The sequence below is a fragment of the Oncorhynchus tshawytscha genome, linkage group LG03 (assembly GCF_018296145.1).
Source record: "Oncorhynchus tshawytscha isolate Ot180627B linkage group LG03, Otsh_v2.0, whole genome shotgun sequence".
NCBI lineage: Eukaryota > Metazoa > Chordata > Actinopteri > Salmoniformes > Salmonidae > Oncorhynchus > Oncorhynchus tshawytscha.
The window spans coordinates 72,921,761-72,942,972 of NC_056431.1; the positions used below are offsets into that span (position 1 = coordinate 72,921,761).

Genomic DNA, 21,212 nt, shown 5'->3' on the forward strand with positions numbered 1-21,212 from the left:
CAATTGAGCAATGTTTCCACACCCCCAAAGAATTAAGACTGTTCTGGAGGCAAAGGACGGTCTGACCCGGTACTAGATAGTTATACCTAATAAACTGGCCTCTGGGGTGTACATTTCTGACTGTAAAGGGTGTCCTTCCAAAACATCTTCACCTTTTTCCTTCTTAAATGGATCGATACTGGTTTTCTTTTTGGGGGGGGAAAGGTTAACATTTGAAATATTCTGATGTTAAAGTTACTGGTATGGTTTAATCTATCAAATCAAATCAAATCAAATTTTATTTGTCACATACACATGGTTAGCAGATGTTAATACGAGTGTAGCGAAATGCTTGTGCTTCTAGTTCCGACAATGCAGTAATAACCAACGAGTAATCTAGCTAACAATTCCAAAACTACTACCTAATCTTGTTCGGACACAAGTAGACGGTCAGCTGTTTCTGATCAAACACCTGTTTATCATGAGAGAACATTCCACACAGACTTGCCATCAAGGAGATCTCTCTGGACCTGAAGAGAACCAGAGGTGAGATGGTGAGGAGGGGCAGAAGAGGTTCCTTTAAAACATGTCATCACATTAGCATAATCAGTCAGGGATGACTGTTGTGTCCAAATGCACATGGCTATTATTATAACATTGTAACGTGAGTTACTGTATAGCCTTATCTAGCCGTCGGTAGAATTGCTCCTGTTCTGGTACTTCCAAGGGCGGATTTCATTTGTAACACTAGAGAGCACTCTAATCCTTCTTCAGCAAGATCCATCTTTTATTTTCCTGTTTCAAATCAGATGATGCCTTCAAAATGATGAACCCCAAATCTGTACCTAGTTTCTTCAGACTCTACAGCCCCAATGCCATCCTAGAATGTCTCTTAGAGGTTCTTTAGATTTAGTTGAAATATATCCTACACATATAGGACCAGGAGTTTCTGTGTCAGAAAACCTCATATATGTCATTTGGGAGATCCCTCATCTACAATACCAGTTACTAGTAACTAATCTCTCTCTGGACCTAATCTACAGTACCAGTTACTAGTAACTAACCACTCTCTGGACCTAATCTACAATACCAGGTACTAGTAACTAATCTCTCTCTGGACCTAATCTACAGTACCAGTTACTAGTAACTAACCACTCTCTGGACCTAATCTACAATACCAGTTACTAGTAACTAACCACTCTCTGGACCTAATCTACAATACTATATACTAGTAACTAACCTCTCTCTGGACCTAATCTACAATACCAGTTACTAGTAATAACCACTCTCTGGACCTAATCTACAGTACTATGTACTAATAACTAACTAACCTCTCTCTAGACCTAATCTACAGTACTAGTAACTAACTAACCTCTCTAGACGTCATCTACAGTAGTAGTAACTAACTAACCCCTCTCTGGACCTAATCTACAGTACTATGTACTAGTAACTAACTAACTAACCTCTCTCTGGACCTAATCTACAGTACTATGTACTAGTAACTAACTAATCTCTCTCTGGACCTAATCTACAGTACTATGTACTAGTAGCTAACTAACCTCTCTCTGAACCTAATCTACAGTGCTATCTACTAGTAACTAACTAACCTCTTTCTGGACCTAATCTACAGTAGTAGTAACTAATCTCTCTCTGGACCTAATCTACAGTACTATGTACTAGTAACTAACTAACCTCTTTCTGGACCTAATCTACAGTAGTAGTAACTAATCTCTCTCTGGACCTAATCTACAGTACTATGTACTAGTAACTAACTAACCTCTCTCTGGACCTAATCTGCAGTACTATGTACTAGTAAATAACCTCTCTCTGGACCTCATCTACAGTACTATGTACTAGTAACTAACTAACCTCTCTCTGGACCTAATCTACAGTACTATGTACTAGTAACTAACTAACCTCTCTCTGGACCTAATCTACATTGCTGTGCACTAGTAACTAACTAACCTCTCTCTGGACCTAATCTACATTGCTGTGTACTAGTAACTAACTAACCTCTCTCTGGACCTAATCTACAGTCTATGTACTAGTAACTAACTAACTAACCTCTCTCTGGACCGAATCTATAGTACTATGTACTAGTAACTAACCTCTCTCTAGACCTCATCTACAGTAGTAGTAACTAACTAACCTCTCTCTGGACCTAATCTATAGTACTATGTACTAGAAACTAACCTCTCTCTGGACCTCATCTAACAGTACTATGTACTAGTAACTAACCTCTCTTTGGACCTCATCTACAGTACTATGTACTAGTAACTAACTAACCTCTCTCTGGACCTCATCTACAGTACCATGTACTAGTAACTAACCTCTCTTTGGACCTCATCTACAGTACTAGTAACTAACTAACCTCTCTCTGGACCTCATCTATATTACTATATTACTATGTACTATGTACAGAGATAGGTTAGTTACTAAACTAACTAACCTATCTCTGTTGGACCTCATCTGCAATACCAGTTACTAGTAACTAACTAACTTTTAATAATATAATACATAAATAAAAATCTATTTGGTCTCAAATAAATAATGAAACATGTTCAATTTGGTTTAAGTAATGCAAAAACACAGTGTTGGAGAAGAAAGTAAAAGTGCAATATGTGCCATGTACGAAAGCTAACGTTTCAGTTCCTTGTTCAGAACATAAGAACATATGAAAGCTGGAGGTTCCCTTTAACATGAGTCTTCTATATTCCCAGTTGTAGTTATTATAGGAATTATTTGGACTATTTCTCTCTTTACCAGTTGTATTTCATTTTTCCTTTGACTATAGGAAGTTCTTATAGGCACTATAGTATTGCCAGCTTAATCTCTGGAGTTGATAGGCTTGAAGTCATAAACAGCGCTGTGCTTCAAGCATTGCGAAGAGCTGCTGGGAACTATCATTTCGAAAACAAAACGTTTAGTGAAATACGGAACCGTTCCGTATTTTTTTGAGCAGGTGGCATCCATAAGTGAAAATATTGCTGTTACATTGCACAACCTTCAATGTTATGTCATAATTATGTAAAATTCTGGCAAATTAATTACGGTCTTTGTTAGGAAGAAATGGTCTTTACATTGTTTTCAACAAGCCAGGTGGCCCAAACTGCTGCATATACCCTGGCTCTGTTTGCACAGAACGCAAAAGAAGTGACACAATTTCCCTAGTTAATATTGCTTACGGGCTAAATATGCAGGTTTAAAAAATATACTTGTGTATTGATTTTAAGAAAGGCATTGATGTTTATGGTTCGGTGCATTGGTGCAACGACAGTGTTTTTTTTGCGAATGCGCTTGTTAAATCATCACCCGTTTGGCGAAGTAGGCTGTGATTCGATGATAAAATAAAAGGCACCACGTTGATTATTTGCAACGCAGGACAAGCTAGTTAAACTAGTAATATCATCAACCATGTGTAGTTTGATTGTTTTTTATAAGATAAGTTGCTGGATAAGTTTAATGCTAGCTAGCAACTTATCTTGGCTCCTTGCTGCACTCGCGTAACAGGTGGTCAGCCTGCCACGCAGTCTCCTCGTGGAGTGCAATGGAGCGCCATAATCGGCGGCCAAAAATGCTGATTACCGATTGTTATGAAAACTTGAAATCGGCCCCAATTAATCGGCCAATGCCCTGTACTAGTAACTAAACTCTGTCTCTCTGTCTCTGTTGGACCTTAGGGATCACCTGAGATAAAAGAACACTACATTGACTGGGAGAAGGACGTAGACCCCCACCAAGGTAACGTGTAAGTCGGACCGAGGAGAGGACAGGCAGACGTAGCCTGGGGCTCTGACTGCACAACATGATGCTTCCACCCCCGTGCTTCACGGTTGGGATGGTGTTCTTCGGCCTGCCAAGCATCCCCCTTTTCCTCCAAACATAACGATGGTCATTATGGCCAAACAGTTCTATTTTTGTTTTATCAGACCAGAGGACATTTCTCCAAAAAGTACGATCTTTGTCCCCATGTGCACTTGCAAACCGTAGTCTGGCTTTTTTATGGCGGTTTTGGAGCAGTGGCGTCTTCCTTGCTGAGTGGCCTTTATGTCGATATAGGACTCGTTTTACTGTGGATATAGATACTTTTGTACCTGTTTCCTCCAGCATCTTCACAAGGTCCTTTGCTGTTGTTCTTGGATTGATTTGCACTTTTCACACAAAAGTATGATCATCTCTAGGAGACAGAACGCGTCTCCTTCCTGAGCGGTATGACGACTGCGTGGTCCCATGGTGTTTACACTTGCGTACTAGTGTTTGTACAGATGGACGTGGTACCTTCGGGCGTTGAACCAGACTTGTGGAGGTCTACAAAAAAAAAATTCTGCGGTCTTGGCTGATTTCTTTTGATGTTCCCATGATGTCAAGCAAAGAACACTAAGTTTGAAGGTAGGCCTTGAAATACATCCACAGGTACACCTCCAATTGACTCAAATTATGTCAATTAGCCTATCAGAAGCTTCTAAAGCCATGACATCATTTTCTGAAACAATTGTTACAGACAACTGGACTCTACAAGGTGTCGAAAGTGTTCCACAGGGATGCTGGCCGATATTCCCACAGTTGTGTCAAGTTGGCTGGATGTCCTTTAGGTGGTGGACCATTCTTGATACACACACGAAACTGTTAAGCTTGACACCCAGCAGTGTTGTAGTTTTCGACACAAACCGGTGCCCCTGGCACCTACTACAGTACCATACCCCGTTCAAAGGCACTTCAATATTTTGTCTTGCCCATTCACCCTCTGAATGGCACACATATATAATACATGTCTCAATTGTCTCACGGCTTAAAAATCCTTCGTCTCCTCCCGTTCATCTACACTGATTTGAAGTGGATTTAACAAGTGACATTAATAAGGGCTCATAGCTTTCACCTGGATTCACCTGGTCAGTCTATGTCATGGAAAGAGCAGTTGCGCTCCCGAGTGGCGCTGCGGTATAAGGCAGTGCAGTTCAGTGCAAGAGGTTGGAATCCAGGCTGTATCACATCCGGCCGTGATTGGGAGTCCCATAGGGCGGCGCACGATTGGCCCAGCATCGTCCAGGTGTGGCTGGGGTAGGCCGTCATTGTAAATACTAATTTGTTGTTAACTGACCTGCCTAGTTAAATGAAGGTTCATTTTCTTTTACAAACTATAATAATAATTGTACACTCAGTGTATATCGATGCCGCCCCATCTCTGATTCTCTGCTGGGCACGAAATATCAAGTGCGCCTTTGGCTATTTAGTGTGGTATCAATCAAATGATTTATAGGCTATAGGCTACGAAGCGCGTGATTGGAGAAGCACAGAGCAAAGTTATATTTCTAAGATGGATGGTGTAAATAAAACTAGGCTGCATTACACACTGCAATGGATATTCCAAACCTGAGCGCCGGCCTGCTCTGCTCTTGCCGATCAAAAACGTTGTGTGCTGACTAACCAATGGCTGTGCTGTGTAGGCCTACTGTACGTTGGCGGTTCAGGAGTCAAAGAAAAAATGCATTAGGTCTATACCCCCAAATTCTGTGTCTTCTGCGTAGATTAGCGTATAGCCTATGTTCTGTTCAGTTTGAGAAGGAGGACTGGAGGTCAACTTTGATAGCTTGCTATGATTTGATTTTAATACAAACGATGTGTTTCTTTCCCATGATGTATTTATCAGAGTTATTGATATTATTGTGAATAAGCCAGAGTCTAGTGATTTACTTGAAGCAGTAGCCGGGGCACAACCAATCAGAAATGGACAGTACATGGTGCTGAAAGTAGGCAAATTCCAGAAGACATTCATTTGAACCGTCTTCATTTTAATTAGACTTTACTAACACCAAAAGGGGCTTTGTGTTGGAGCCAATTTCTGTTTGACAGACTATATTAGGCTATAGACTGCTATATCCATAGATGTGTCAGTCAATTCCTCCTCTCACCATGCACTCTTTAAATAGCCTCCCTCCGTGTCAGTGAAGGACTGTTATGTTAAAACCAAGACTTGAATTGAGAGAGGCCTTAGGCCTTCATTTTATTAAAGAAAATGTTTAAAAAAAAGATGCAGGTCTACCCTTTTGTTAGCAAGATTTTGAAGAAAATAAAACCGATTTGAATGATATCAAGTAATTTATAACAGCGCTTTGATCGGTGATGCATTATGCTACAAACCAGCTACTGTATATCCACTGTGATTTATTATTTCACCCTGTTGGTCATCTATGAACGTTTGAACATCTTGAAGAACAATCTGGCCTTAATGGCCGTGTACTCTTATAATCTCCCACCCGGCACAGCCAGAAGAGGACTGGTCACCCCTCAGAGCCTGGTTCCTCTCTAGGTTTCTTTCTAGGTTCCAGCCTTTCTAGGGAGTTTTTCCTAGCCACCATGCTTCTATACCTGCATTGCTTGCTGTTTGGGGTTTTAGGCTGGGTTTCTGTACAGCACTTTGAGATATCAGCTGATGTAAGAAGGGCTTTATAAATACATTTGATTTGTTAGCTTACGGATCCAATTATATAAAGTGATCTATAATAGCGTTTTGGTCTGTGATGCTTTATGCTAGAAACAAGCTGTAAAATACCTGGGAAAAACGTGACTGATGCATTATGGGAACAGCATTGTTTTAGTTTCTTTGACATGAAGAGGCTGAGCTACAACCTTCTATAGCCAAGGTAGACCAAAAAATGTCCTTTGCGTGGAAATCTAATTCTGTCACTGTCAATTGGTTAAGCTATTCACTTTCTGTACAATAGAAGATGTTTAAACCCAGACAGCTTTGAGGGAAACCTTGTGACCTTCTCTCGTTGGGTTAAACCACGGACCAAGAATAACCAGCAGTTAAAGCTCACATTTGCCTGTGTCAGTAGGCCTTCTGTGTCTGTGGTGGACAGGTAGACCTAACTTTTGAAAGTACCATGCTCCGATTCCTAATTATTAAATTATTTGCAAACAAGATGCACTGATTTGGCATTGGAGAAATAGGATAAGATGAACATAGGCCTGTCTCTCTGTCCATTCTTAGCCTGTCAGATGAACACATAGGCCTATCTCTCTGTCCATTCTTAGCCTGACAGATAAACACATAGGCCTATCTCTCTGTCCATTCTTAGCCTGACAGATAAACACATAGGCCTATCTCTCTGTCCATTCTTAGCCTGACAGATAAACACATAGGCCTATCTCTCTGTCCATTCTTAGCCTGACAGATAAACACATAGGCCTATCTCTCTGTCCATTCTTAGCCTGACAGATAAACACATAGGCCTATCTCTCTGTCCATTCTTAGCCTGGAATTTGTGTGGTATTATTAAAAAAGATTCTACTAATGTGTAAAATTACGAAGAATTGCATGACATTTTTATAAAAGGCCTTTATTTTTTTTTAGAACTGCAAACACGATGATAGATTCATGCTATGCTTTTACTATAAAGGAGATCTTTCCACCCCTACTCCTGTCCAGGGTGGTTTATGAACCCACAACCTTCTGGCCCGCAGCCCTGTGCTTTATAAATAGTCCTGTGTTGCCATATAATGCTGACAGGATGAAGTTTCTAAAACTGGAAATCTCAGGCTCTGTTCTGTCCAGGAAGTGAGGGTAAACTGTATATCTCAGGCTCTGTTCTGTCCAGGAAGTGAGGGTAAACTGTATATCTCAGTCTCTGTTCTGTCCAGGAAGTGAGGGTAAACTGTATATCTCAGGCTCTGTTCTGTCCAGGAAGTGAGGGTAAACGGTATATCTCAGGCTCTGTTCTGTCCAGGAAGTGAGGGTAAACGGTATATCTCAGGCTCTGTTCTGTCCAGGAAGTGAGGATAAACTGTATATCTCAGGCTCTGTTCTGTCCAGGAAGTGAGGGTAAACTGTATATCTCAGGCTCTGTTCTGTCCAGGAAGTGAGGGTAAACTGTATATCTCAGGCTCTGTTCTGTCCAGGAAGTGAGGATAAACTGTATATCTCAGGCTCTGTTCTGTCCAGGAAGTGAGGGTAAACAGTATATCTCAGGCTCTGTTCTGTCCAGGAAGTGAGGGTAAACTGTATATCTCAGGCTCTGTTATGTCCAGGAAGTGAGGGTAAACTGTATATCTCAGGCTCTGTTCTGTCCAGGAAGTGAGGGTAAACTGTATATCTCAGGCTCTGTTATGTCCAGGAAGTGAGGGTAAACTGTATATCTCAGGCTCTGTTCTGTCCAGGAAGTGAGGGTGAACTGTATATCTCAGGCTCTGTTCTGTCCAGGAAGTGAGGGAAAACTGTATATCTCAGGTTCTGTTCTGTCCAGGAAGTGAGGGTGAACGGTAGACATGTTCTCTGCCATCCACTACTGTTTTAATTACTATTTTGGGTGTAGGGGAAAGGTCACTGGTTAGCTAGTTTGGAGGAAGTATTTAGTGTTGTGTTTGCGTTTGCACACTTAGCTAGCTACCAATGCATATGAAGTGTGACTGGCTCATCTGCGGATGTATGGAGAAAATGCCCTCATTTATTAAATGTCTTTGCCTCTCACACGGGAGGGTTCGTACTCTCTGATTGGCTCAAAGTCAAGTTGTTGGCCAATGATGAGCATTGCGATCGTCGCTATCGGGTTGGTACGCAGCAAGTACCACTTTTTGTTCTAGCAAGAGAAGGAAGGGCCACACGCTGTGATGAGTACCAGTCTATCAGCAGTGAGATTCTCTGTGTGTTTCATGCTTTAGACTGTTAAAATATTAGTAGGATTATGTTAATTCATCACTTCTTGATCTGTCCTCTTGAAAGAAAGTGCCTTCATAAAGTATTCACACAGCGTGAATTTAAAATTGATTAGATTTAGATTTTGTGTCACTTGCCTACACACAATACCCCATAATGTCAAAGTGGAATTATGTTTCTAGAAGTTAATAAAAAATGAAAAGCTGAAATGTCTTGAGTCAAGTATTCAATCCCTCTGTTATTGCAAGCCTAAATAACTTCAGCAGTAAGAATGTGCTTAACAAGTCAGATAATCTGCATGGACTAACTCTGTTTGAAATAATAGTGTTGAACATGATTGTTGAATGACGACCCCACACGTAGAATTGTCTGTTAGGTCCCTCATTCAAGCAGTGAATTTCAAGCACATATTCAATGACAAAGACCAGGGATGTTTTTCAATGCCTCACAAAGAAAGGCAACTATTGGTAGATTAAATAATATACAGTGCCTTGCGAAAGTATTCGGCCCCCTTGAACTTTGCGACCTTTTGCCACATTTCAGGCTTCAAACATAAAGATATAAAACTGTATTTTTTTGTGAAGAATCAACAACAAGTGGGACACAATCATGAAGTGGAACGACATTTATTGGATATTTCAAACTTTTTTAACAAATCAAAAACTGAAAAATTGGGCGTGCAAAATTATTCAGCCCCCTTAAGTTAATACTTTGTAGCGCCACTTTTTGCTGCGATTACAGCTGTAAGTCGCTTGGGGTATGTCTCTATCAGTTTTGCACATCGAGAGACTGAAATGTTTTCCCATTCCTCCTTGCAAAACAGCTCGAGCTCAGTGAGGTTGGATGGAGAGCATTTGTGAACAGCAGTTTTCAGTTCTTTCCACAGATTCTCGATTGGATTCAGGTCTGGACTTTGACTTGGCCATTCTAACACCTGGATATGTTTATTTTTGAACCATTCCATTGTAGATTTTGCTTTATGTTTTGGATCATTGTCTTGTTGGAAGACAAATCTCCGTCCCAGTCTCAGGTCTTTTGCAGACTCCATCAGGTTTTCTTCCAGAATGGTCCTGTATTTGGCTCCATCCATCTTCCCATCAATTTTAACCATCTTCCCTGTCCCTGCTGAAGAAAAGCAGGCCCAAACCATGATGCTGCCACCACCATGTTTGACAGTGGGGATGGTGTGTTCAGGGTGATGAGCTGTGTTGCTTTTACGCCAAACATAACGTTTTGCATTGTTGCCAAAAAGTTCAATTTTGGTTTCATCTGACCAGAGCACCTTCTTCCACATGTTTGGTGTGTCTCCCAGGTGGCTTGTGGCAAACTTTAAACGACACTTTTTATGGATATCTTTAAGAAATGGCTTTCTTCTTGCCACTCTTCCATAAAGGCCAGATTTGTGCAATATACGACTGATTGTTGTCCTATGGACAGAGTCTCCCACCTCAGCTGTAGATCTCTGCAGTTCATCCAGAGTGATCATGGACCTCTTGGCTGCATCTCTGATCAGTCTTCTCCTTGTATGAGCTGAAAGTTTAGAGGGACGGCAGGTCTTGGTAGATTTGCAGTGGTCTGATACTCCTTCCATTTCAATATTATCGCTTGCACAGTGCTCCTTGGGATGTTTAAAGCTTGGGAAATCTTTTTGTATCCAAATCCAGCTTTAAACTTCTTCACAACAGTATCTCGGACCTGCCTGGTGTGTTCCTTGTTCTTCATGATGCTCTCTGCGCTTTTAACGGACCTCTGAGACTATCACAGTGCAGGTGCATTTATATGGAGACTTGATTACACACAGGTGGATTGTATTTATCATCATTAGTCATTTAGGTCAACATTGGATCATTCAGAGATCCTCACTGAACTTCTGGAGAGAGTTTGCTGCACTGAAAGTAAAGGGGCTGAATAATTTTGCACGCCCAATTTTTCAGTTTTTGATTTGATATATATATATATATATATATATATATATATATCCCTTTGAGCATGGTCTTCAGACCCCTTGACTTTTTCCACATTTTGTTATGTTACAGCCTTATTCTAAAATAGATGAAATTGTTATTTTCCCTCATCAATCTTCACACAATACCCCATAATGACAAAGCAAAAACAGGTTTTAAGAATGTTTTGCTAATTTATAAAAATATATCACATTTACTTAATTATTCAGACCCTTTACTCAATACTTTGTTGAAGCTTTACAGCCTCGAGTCTTTATGGGTATGACACTACAAGCTTGGCACTTGTATTTGGGGAGTTTCTTCTATTCTTCTCCGCAGATTCTCTCAAGCTCTGTCAGGTATGTTTTTCAGGTCTCTCCAGAGATGTTCGATTGGGTTCAAGTCCGGACTCTGGCTGTGCCACTCAAGGACATTCAAGGACAAGCCACTCCTGCGTTGTCTTGGATGTGTACTTAGGGTCGTTGTCCTGTTGGAAGGAGAACCTTTGCCCCAGTCTGAGATCCTGAGCGCTCTGGAGCAGGTTTTCATCAAGGATCACTCTGTACATTGCTCCATTCATCTTGCCTTAATCTTGACTAGTCTCCCAGTCCCTGCCGCTGAAAAACATCCCCACAGCATGATGCTGCCACCACCATGCTTCACCGTAAGGATGGTGCCAGGTTTCCTCCAGACGTGACGCTTGGCATTCAAGCTAAAGAGTTCAATCTTGGTTTCATCAGACCAGAGAATCTTGTTTCTCATGGTCTGAGAGTTTTTTGCTCTGACATGCGTTGTCAACTGTGGGACCTTATACAGACTGGTCTTTCCAAATTATGTCATCAATTGAATTTATCACAGGTGAACTCCAATGAAGTTGTAGAAACATCTCAAGGATGATCAATGGAAACAGGATACACCTGCACTCAATTTCGAGTCTCATAGCAGTTGGTCTGAATGTTTATGTAAATAAGGTATTTCTGTTTTTTAAAAATTTATAAATTTGCAAAAATTTCTAAACCTGTTCTCGCTTTGTCATTATGGGGTATTGTGTGTAGATTGAGGATTGTTTTAATTTAATCAATTTTAGAATAAGGCTGTAAAGTAATACAATTTGGTAATAGTCAAGGGGTCTGAATACTTTCTGAATGCACTGTACACTTTGGATGGTGTATTAATACAACCAGTCACTACAAAGATACAGGCATCCTCCTAACTCAGTTGCCGGAGAGGAAGGAAAATACTTGGGGATTTCACCATGAGGCCAGTGGTGACTTTAAAACACTTAGAGTTAAAGCTGCAATATGTCACATTTTGGGCGACCCGACCAAATCCACATAGAAATGTAGATTGTCATTCCCGTTGAAAGCAAGTCTAAGAATCAGTAGATCTGTTCTATGTGCGCAATTTCTATGCTTCCCGGCCTTAAGTTTAGTTTTTGCATCTTTTACTTTCGGTTTTGTACACTAGCTGAAAATACAATATTTTGGGTTATGCATTTCTGCACAGTGCATCTTGTGATCAACTACATTGTAAACTCTGCAAAAAAAGAAACGTCCTCTCACATGTGTAAATATTTGTATGAACATAAGATTCAACAACTGAGACAAACTGAACAAGTTCCACAGACATGTGACTAACAGAAATGGAATAATGTGTGTCCCTGAACAAAGGGGGTTCAAGAGTAACAGTCAGTATCTGGTGTGGCCACCAGCTGCATTAAGTACTGCAGTGCATCTCTTCCTCATGGACTGCACCAGATTTGCCAGTTCTTGCTGTGAGATGTTACCCCAATCTTCCATCAAGGCATCTGCAAGTTCCTGGACATTTCTGGGGGGAATGGCCCTAGCCCTCACCCTCCGATCCAACAGGTCCCAGACGTGCTCAATGGGATTGAGATCCGGGCTCTTCGTTGGCCAAGACAGAACACTGACATTCCTGTCTTGCAGGAAATCACGCACAGAACAAGCAGTATGGCTGGTGGCATTGTCATGCTGGAGGGTCATGTCAGGATGAGCCTGCAGGAAGGGTACCACATGAGGGAGGAGGATATCTTCCCTGTAATGCACAGCTTTGAGATTGCCTGCAATGACTACAAGGTCAGTCCGATGATGCTGTGACACACCACCCCAGACCATGACGGACCCTCCACCTCCAAATCGATCCCACTTCAGAGTACAGGCCTCGGTGTAACGCTCATTCCTTAGAAGAAAAACGTGAATCCGACTCACCGCTAGTGAGACAAAACCGCGACTCGTCAATGAAGAGCACTTTTTGCCAGTCCTGTCTGGTCCAGCGACGGTGGGTTTGTGCCCATAGATGACGTTGTTGCCGGTGATGTCTGGTGAGGACCTGCCTTACAAACAGGCCTGCCTTACAACAGGCCTACAAGCCCTCAGTCCAACCTCTCTCAGCCTATTGCGGACAGTCTGAGCACTGATGGAGGGATTGTCTGAGCACTGACCTAAATGACTGAGTCAAAAGAATGAAGCCTTTACATAATAAAAATATTCCAAAACATGCATCCTATTTGCTATTAGGCACTAAAGTAAAACTGCAAAAAATGTGGCTAAGAAATTATCTTTTTGTCCTGAATACAAAGCGTTATGTTTTTAAAGGCAAATCCAACACAGCTCATCACTGAGTACCACTCCTCATGTTTTCAAGCATGGTGGTGGCTGCATCATGTTATGGGTATGCCTTTCATTGTCAAGGACTAGGGAGTTTTTAAAAAATAAAAATAAATTGAATAGAGCCAAGCAAAGGCAAAATTATAGAGGAAAACCTGGTTCAGTCTGCTTTCCACCAGACACTGGGAGACAAATCCACCTTTCAGCAGGACAATAACCCAAAACGCAATAACCTAAATCGTCTTGTAACTCTATAGCAAGACTTGAAAATGGCTGTCTAGCAATGATCAACTTGACAGAGCTTTGAGAAATAGTAAAAGAATAATGGGCTAATATTGTACAATCCAGGTTTGCGTGGTTCATAGAGACATACCCAGAAAGACTCACATCTGTAATTCTAACATGTATTAACTCAGGGGGTTTAATACTTATGTAATCAAAAGATATGTTTTATTTTCCATTAATACATTCATTTTTTGAATTTTTCTTCCACTTTGACATTCAAGTATTTTGTGCAGCTTGTTGACAAACATGACAATTAAATACAATTTTAATTCCACACTGTGAAGCAATACAATGTGGAAAAGTCAAGTCGAGGGATGTATGTACTTTCTGAAGGCACTGTAAGCTGTACTGTATGTTAATTAACAGTAGGTTGCTCATGCTGTCATAAGGCAGTTCACCAATGAAAACAAGGCATGTTTATTGATTGGTAGCCTAGTAGTCAGACCTAACTTGATGGATGAGGTGAAGGATGGTGATCTGATACAAACTCATATAGACCTAGTTCACTTGTTTCATATTCCAAACAGTTCACAGTATGCTAGACTACTATACAATTAAAACAGTTTACATTTTCACTAGACTATCCACATAAAGACACCTATTAATTACAATGATCATTACCCCCCCCCCCTCTCCAAATTTCACCTAGAAAAATGCAAAAGTGTCATTGAGACAACCTCAATTTTATTAACGATCAAACACCTGACTTCTGTGTTGGCTACTCACTTTTACATCTGCAGTAGGTTTCAGGAAACAGCAGTTATAGGTTTTAAAAAACAAATAGTTACATTCTGAGGGGGAGTTGGCTGACACCCCTCCAGACATCCCCCTACCCAGCCTTAGGCATACATCAGCATCACCTTGTTAGAAACTCCTACGGACAGCCCTGATTGTACATTTAAACACATTTCTAGTTAGCGAATGAAGAGCAGCCAATTACCAAGTACTCCTAACAGTCTATACCCTACCATTCCTACCCTGGCAGCCTTCTGCCAACATCCTTATTAGGCAACAAATGTGCATTTCCCTATGATTTGAGCAATGTGGGGGGCCTGGGGTTCCACCGCCGCACTGAAGTGGTACTCATCAAAATTCTTCAAGGTTGGCAGGTGTGAGATTACTCATGTTGTCCTTGTGTGAGGGTGATGGACTTTGTGTTGTTTCAGGTGTCCACTCTGAAAACCATGGTGATCCAAGGAGGTCCCACCCACAACCTCTCTCAACAGCCTTGGATAACAGCCAGGTAAGAAACAGTAGCATCATATTTCAGTGGAACCTCTAAATCATGTGGTGGAAGGAAGGTATGGAACTGGAAAATGACTTTCTGTGCCTCCCCTTTTAGCCAAGATCAACGACATAGTAATGCCTACCTTCCGAGTGATGAAGAGCAAGCTGCCAAGCATGTTACAAAGCATGTCCTTGTACCGGGCCAACGGAGACACAGAGTTTATCCTCTTCAAGCCTGTTCGGGTGGGTGTCTGTTACACGCTGGAGGAATTGAAACTCTCATTCTCCTTTTAACAACCCTGTACTAGCCTGGTCCCAAATCGGTTTGTGCTTTCCTGACAAAAAAATGACAATACAGCACAAACAGATTTGGAGCCAGGCTAACCCTGTTCGGGATCTCATGATGGTTTTGGTACACTCCTACAAAACAAATAGACGTTTTCAGCAGGTCGCTGAGGCTGAGCAATGCTCAGTTACCATTTTCAGCCTCGATCTGGCTTGTTAAAGAGAAATCATTGTTCAGTAATTATTGTGGCTCTTTGTGTACGGCTAAGTGCTAATCTAAGTGAATCTAAGTGCACAACAATGGCGTTGACATGGCAACTAGGATACAAAGGGGACTGGTTGGGGTGTAATTTCTCTCCAGCAGCTCTCTGGCTAGCGTGCTGTTTTCTCCAACAGAACAACATCCAGCAGGGGTTTCAGAGACTGCACACCGTGATTCAGGAGGGATACAGTGGAGAGGACCTTCAGATCATCGCTTGCTCTTCTATGGAACAGGCAAGTCTTGTACTGGCTACACTACAAAATCAGAACCAAGGGCATGGTATTACAAGGTTCATCACTCTCGCACTGGGGATGGCTGTTGGATCTCAAGGTCTTTTTACAAGTGTATTTAATCAACTTTCTTTTATTCAGGTTATCCAATTGGGATCTCAATATATTTTTTACTGTGTGTAGTGGTGTCTGGAGTGACATTGAGTCATGCTGGATGTTGTTAGCTCTGTGTTTCTGTTCTTGCTCTCTCCAGATTAAACTGCTGTTGTCTGTGAATAAGTAGCCTGAAGGGCTGGTCCATAGAAGATGACGAGCTCTGACCTGACCTGGCCAGACAGCAGTGTTACTCCAGCCCTGACCTGGCCAGACAGCAGTGTTACTCCAGCCCTGACCTGACATGGCCTGACCAGACAGCAGTGTTAGTCTAGCCTTGACCTGACCTGGCCAGACAGCAGTGTTACTCCAGCCCTGACCTGGCCAGACAGCAGTGTTACTCCAGCCCTGAATTGGCCTGGCCAATCAGCAGTGTTACTCCAGCGCTGACCTGACCTGGCCAGACAGCAGTGTTACTCCAGCCCTGACCTGGCCAGACAGCAGTGTTACTCTAGCCTTGACCTGACCTGGCCAGACAGCAGTGTTACTCTAGACGTGACCTGGCCAGACAGCAGTGTTACTCTAGCCTTGACCTGACCTGGCCAGACAGCAGTGTTACTCTAGACCTGACCTGACCAGACAGCAGTGTTACTCTAGCCTTGACCTGACCTGGCCTGACAGCAGTGTTCCTCTAGACCTGACCTGACCTGGCCTGACCAGACAGCAGTGTTACCCTAGCCTTGACCTGACCTGGCCAGACAGCAGTGTTACTCTAGACCTGACCTGACCAGACAGCAGTGTTACTCTAGCCTTGACCTGACCTGGCCTGACAGCAGTGTTCCTCTAGACCTGACCTGACCTGGCCTGACCAGACAGCAGTGTTACCCTAGCCTTGACCTGACCTGGCCAGACAGCAGTGTTACTCTAGACCTGACCTGACCAGACAGCAGTGTTACTCCAGCCCTGACCTGGCCAGACAGCAGTGTTACGCCAGCCCTGACCTGACCTGGCCAGACAGCCGTATTACTCCAGCCCTGGCCTAACCTGGCCAGACAGCAGTGTTACTCCAGCCCTGACCTGACCTGGCCAGACAGCAGTGTTACTCCAGCCCTGACCTGGCCAGACAGCAGTGTTACTCTAGCCTTGACCTGACCTGGCCAGACAGCAGTGTTACTCTAGACGTGACCTGGCCAGACAGCAGTGTTACTCTAGCCTTGACCTGACCTGGCCAGACAGCAGTGTTACTCTAGACCTGACCTGACCAGACAGCAGTGTTACTCTAGCCTTGACCTGACCTGGCCTGACAGCAGTGTTCCTCTAGACCTGACCTGACCTGGCCTGACCAGACAGCAGTGTTACCCTAGCCTTGACCTGACCTGGCCAGACAGCAGTGTTACTCTAGACCTGACCTGACCAGACAGCAGTGTTACTCAAGCCCTGACCTGGCCAGACAGCAGTGTTACGCCAGCCCTGACCTGACCTGGCCAGACAGCCGTGTTACTCCAGCCCTGGCCTAACCTGGCCAGAGAGCAGTGTTACTCCAGCCCTGACCTGACCTGGCCAGACAGCAGTGTTACTCCAGCCCTGACCTGACCTAGCCTGACCAGACAGCAGTGTTACTCTAGACCTGACCTGACCTGGCCAGACAGCAGTGTTACTCCAACCCTGACCTGGCCAGACAACAGTGTTACTCCAGCCCTGACTTGGCCTGGCCAATCAGCAGTGTTACTCCAGCCCTGACCTGGCCAGACAGCAGTGTTACTCCAGCCCGGACCTGGTCAGACAGCCGTGTTACTCCAGCCCTGGCCTGACCTGGCCAGACAGCAGTGTTACTCCAGCCCTGACCTATCCTGGCCAGACAGCAGTGTTACTCCAGCCCTGACCTGACCTGGCCAGACAGCAGTGTTACTCTAGCCTTGACCTGACCTGGCCAGACAGCAGTGTTACTCTAGACCTGACCTGGCCAGACAGCAGTGTTACTCTAGCCTTGACCTGACCTGGCCAGACAGCAGTGTTACTCCAGCCCTGACCTGGTCAGACAGCCGTGTTACTCCAGCCCTGGCCTGACCTGGACAGACAGCAGTGTTACTCTAGACCTGACCTGACCAGACAGCAGTGTTACTCTAGCCTTGCCCTGACCTGGCCAGACAGCAGTGTTACTCTAGACCTGACCTGACCAGACAGCAGTGTTACTCTAGCCTTGACCTGACCTGGCCAGACAGCAGTGTTACTCTAGACCTGACCTGACCAGACAGCAGTGTTACTCTAGCCTTGACCTGACCTGGCCAGACAGCAGTGTTAGTCCAGCCCTGACCTGGCCAGACAGCAGTGTTACTCCAGCCCTGACCTGGCCAGACAGCAGTGTTACTCCAGCCCTGACCTGGCCAGACAGCAGTGTAACTCCAGCCCTGACCTGACCTGGCCAGACAGCCGTGTTACTCCAGCCCTGGCCTAACCTGGCCAGACAGCAGTGTTACTCCAGCCCTGACCTGACCTGGCCAGACAGCAGTGTTACTCCAGCCCTGACCTGACCTAGCCTGACCAGACAGCAGTGTTACTCTAGACCTGACCTGACCAGACATCAGTGTTACTCGAGCCTTGACCTGACCTGGCCAGACAGCAGTGTTACTCCAGCCCTGACCTGGCCAGACAACAGTGTTACTCCAGCCCTGACTTGGCCTGGCCAATCAGCAGTGTTACTCCAGCGCTGACCTGACCTGGCCAGACAGCAGTGTTACTCCAGCCCTGACCTGGCCAGACAGCAGTGTTACTCCAGCCCTGACCTGGTCAGACAGCCGTGTTACTCCAGCCCTGGCCTGACCTGGCCAGACAGCAGAGTTACTCCAGCCCTGACGTGACCTGGCCAGAAAGCAGTGTTACTCCAGCCCTGACCTGACCTGGCCAGACAGCAGTGTTACTCTAGCCTTGACCTGACCTGGCCAGACAGCAGTGTTACTCTAGACCTGACCTGGCCAGACAGCAGTGTTACTCTAGCCTTGACCTGACCTGGCCAGACAGCAGTGTTACTCCAGGCCTGACCTGGTCAGACAGCCGTGTTACTCCAGCCCTGGCCTGACCTGGCCAGACAGCAGTGTTACTCCAGCCCTGACCTGACCTGGCCAGACAGCAGTGTTACTCCAGCCCTGACCTGACCTGGCCAGACAGCATTGTTACTCTAGACCTGACCTGGCCAGACAGCAGTGTTACTCTAGCCTTGACCTGACCTGGCCAGACAGCAGTGTTACTCCAGCCCTGACCTGACCTGGCCAGACAGCAGTGTTACTCTAGACCTGACCTGGCCAGACAGCAGTGTTACTCTAGCCTTGACCTGACCTGGCCAGACAGCAGTGTTACTCCAGCCCTGACCTGACCTGGCCAGACAGCAGTGTTACTCCAGCCTTGACCTGACCTGGCCAGACAGCAGTGTTACTCTAGACCTGACCTGGCCTGACCAGACAGCAGTGTTACTCTAGCCTTGCCCTGACCTGGCCAGACAACAGTGTTACTCTAGACCTGACCTGACCAGACAGCAGTGTTACTCTAGCCTTGCCCTGACCTGGCCAGACAGCAGTGTTACTCTAGACCTGACCTGACCAGACAGCAGTGTTACTCTAGCCTTGACCTGACCTGGCCAGACAGCAGTGTTACTCTAGACCTGACCTGACCAGACAGCAGTGTTACTCTAGCCTTGACCTGACCTGGCCAGACAGCACTGTTACTCCAGCCCTGACCTGGCCAGACAGCAGTGTTACTCCAGCCCTGACCTGGCCAGACAGCAGTGTTACTCCAGCCCTGACCTGGCCAGACAGCAGTGTTACTCCAGCCCTGACCTGACCTGGCCAGACAGCCATGTTACTCCAGCCCTGGCCTAACCTGGCCAGACAGCAGTGTTACTCCAGCCCTGACCTGACCTGGCCAGATAGCAGTGTTACTCCAGCCCAAACCTGACCTAGCCTGACCAGACAGCAGTGTTACTCTAGACCTGACCTGACCTGGCCTGACCAGACATCAGTGTTACTCGAGCCTTGACCTGACCTGGCCAGACAGCAGTGTTACTCCAGCCCTGACCTGGCCAGACAACAGTGTTACTCCAGCCCTGACTTGGTCAGACAGCCGTGTTACTCCAGCCCTGGCCTGACCTGGCCAGACAGCAGTGTTACTCCAGCCCTGACCTGACCTGGCCAGACAGCCGTGTTACTCTAGCCCTGACCTGGTCAGACAGCCGTGTTACTCCAGCCCTGGCCTGACCTGGCCAGACAGCAGTGTTACTCCAGCCCTGACCTGACCTGGCCAGACAGCAGTGTTACTCCAGCCCTGAACTGACCTGGCCAGACAGCAGTGTTACTCTAGCCTTGACCTGACCTGGCCAGACAGCAGTGTTACTCTAGACCTGACCTGGCCAGACAGCAGTGTTACTCTAGCCTTGACCTGACCTGGCCAGACAGCAGTGTTACTCTAGACCTGACCTGACCAGACAGCAGTGTTACTCTAGCCTTGACCTGACCTGGCCAGACAGCAGTGTTACTCTAGACCTGACCTGACCTGGCCTGACCAGACAGCAGTGTTACTCTAGCCTTGCCCTGACCTGGCCAGACAACAGTGTTACTCTAGACCTGACCTGACCAGAAAGCAGTGTTACTCTAGCCTTGACCTGACCTGGCCAGACAGCAGTGTTACTCCAGCCCTGACCTGACCTGGCCAGACAGCAGTGTTACTCCAGCCCTGACCTGACCTAGCCTGACCAGACAGCAGTGTTACTCTAGACCTGACCTGACCTGGCCTGACCAGACATCAGTGTTACTCGAGCCTTGACCTGACCTGGCCAGACAGCAGTGTTACTCCAGCCCTGACCTGGCCAGACAACAGTGTTACTCCAGCCCTGACTTGGCCTGGCCAATCAGCAGTGTTCCTCCAGCGCTGACCTGACCTGGCCAGACAGCAGTGTTACTCCAGCCCTGACCTGGCCAGACAGCAGTGTTACTCCAGCCCTGACCTGTTCAGACAGCCGCGTTACTCCAGCCCTGGCCTGACCTGGCCAGACAGCAGTGTTACTCTAGCCTTGACCTGACCTGGCCAGACAGCAGTGTTACTCTAGACCTGACCTGGCCAGACAGCAGTGTTACTCTAGCCCTGACCTGACCTGACCAGACAGCAGTGTTACTCCAGCCCTGACCTGACCTGGCCAGACAGCAGTGTTACTCTAGACCTGACCTGGCCAGACAGCAGTGTTACTCTAGCCTTGACCTGACCTGGCCAGACAGCAGTGTTACTCCAGCCCTGACCTGGTCAGACAGCCGTGTTACTCCAGCCCTGGCCTGACCTGGCCAGACAGCAGTGTTACTCTAGACCTGACCTGACCAGACAGCAGTGTTACTCTAGCCTTGACCTGACCTGGCCAGACAGCAGTGTTACTCTAGACCTGACCTGGCCTGACCAGACAGCAGTGTTACTCTAGCCTTGCCCTGACCTGGCCAGACAGCAGTGTTACTCTAGACCTGACCTGACCAGACAGCAGTGTTACTCTAGCCTTGACCTGACCTGGCCAGACAGCAGTGTTACTCTAGACCTGACCTGACCAGACAGCAGTGTTACTCTAGCCTTGACCTGACCTGGCCAGAGAGCAGTGTT

At 45.5% G+C, this 21,212-nt stretch overlaps 1 pseudogene; it reads left to right on the forward strand.

Moving 5' to 3' along the window:
* LOC112224787 overlaps positions 1 to 15,749 on the forward strand; it is a 33,368-nt pseudogene extending 17,619 nt beyond the window's left edge.
* The last annotated feature ends 5,463 nt before the right edge of the window (positions 15,750 to 21,212 follow it).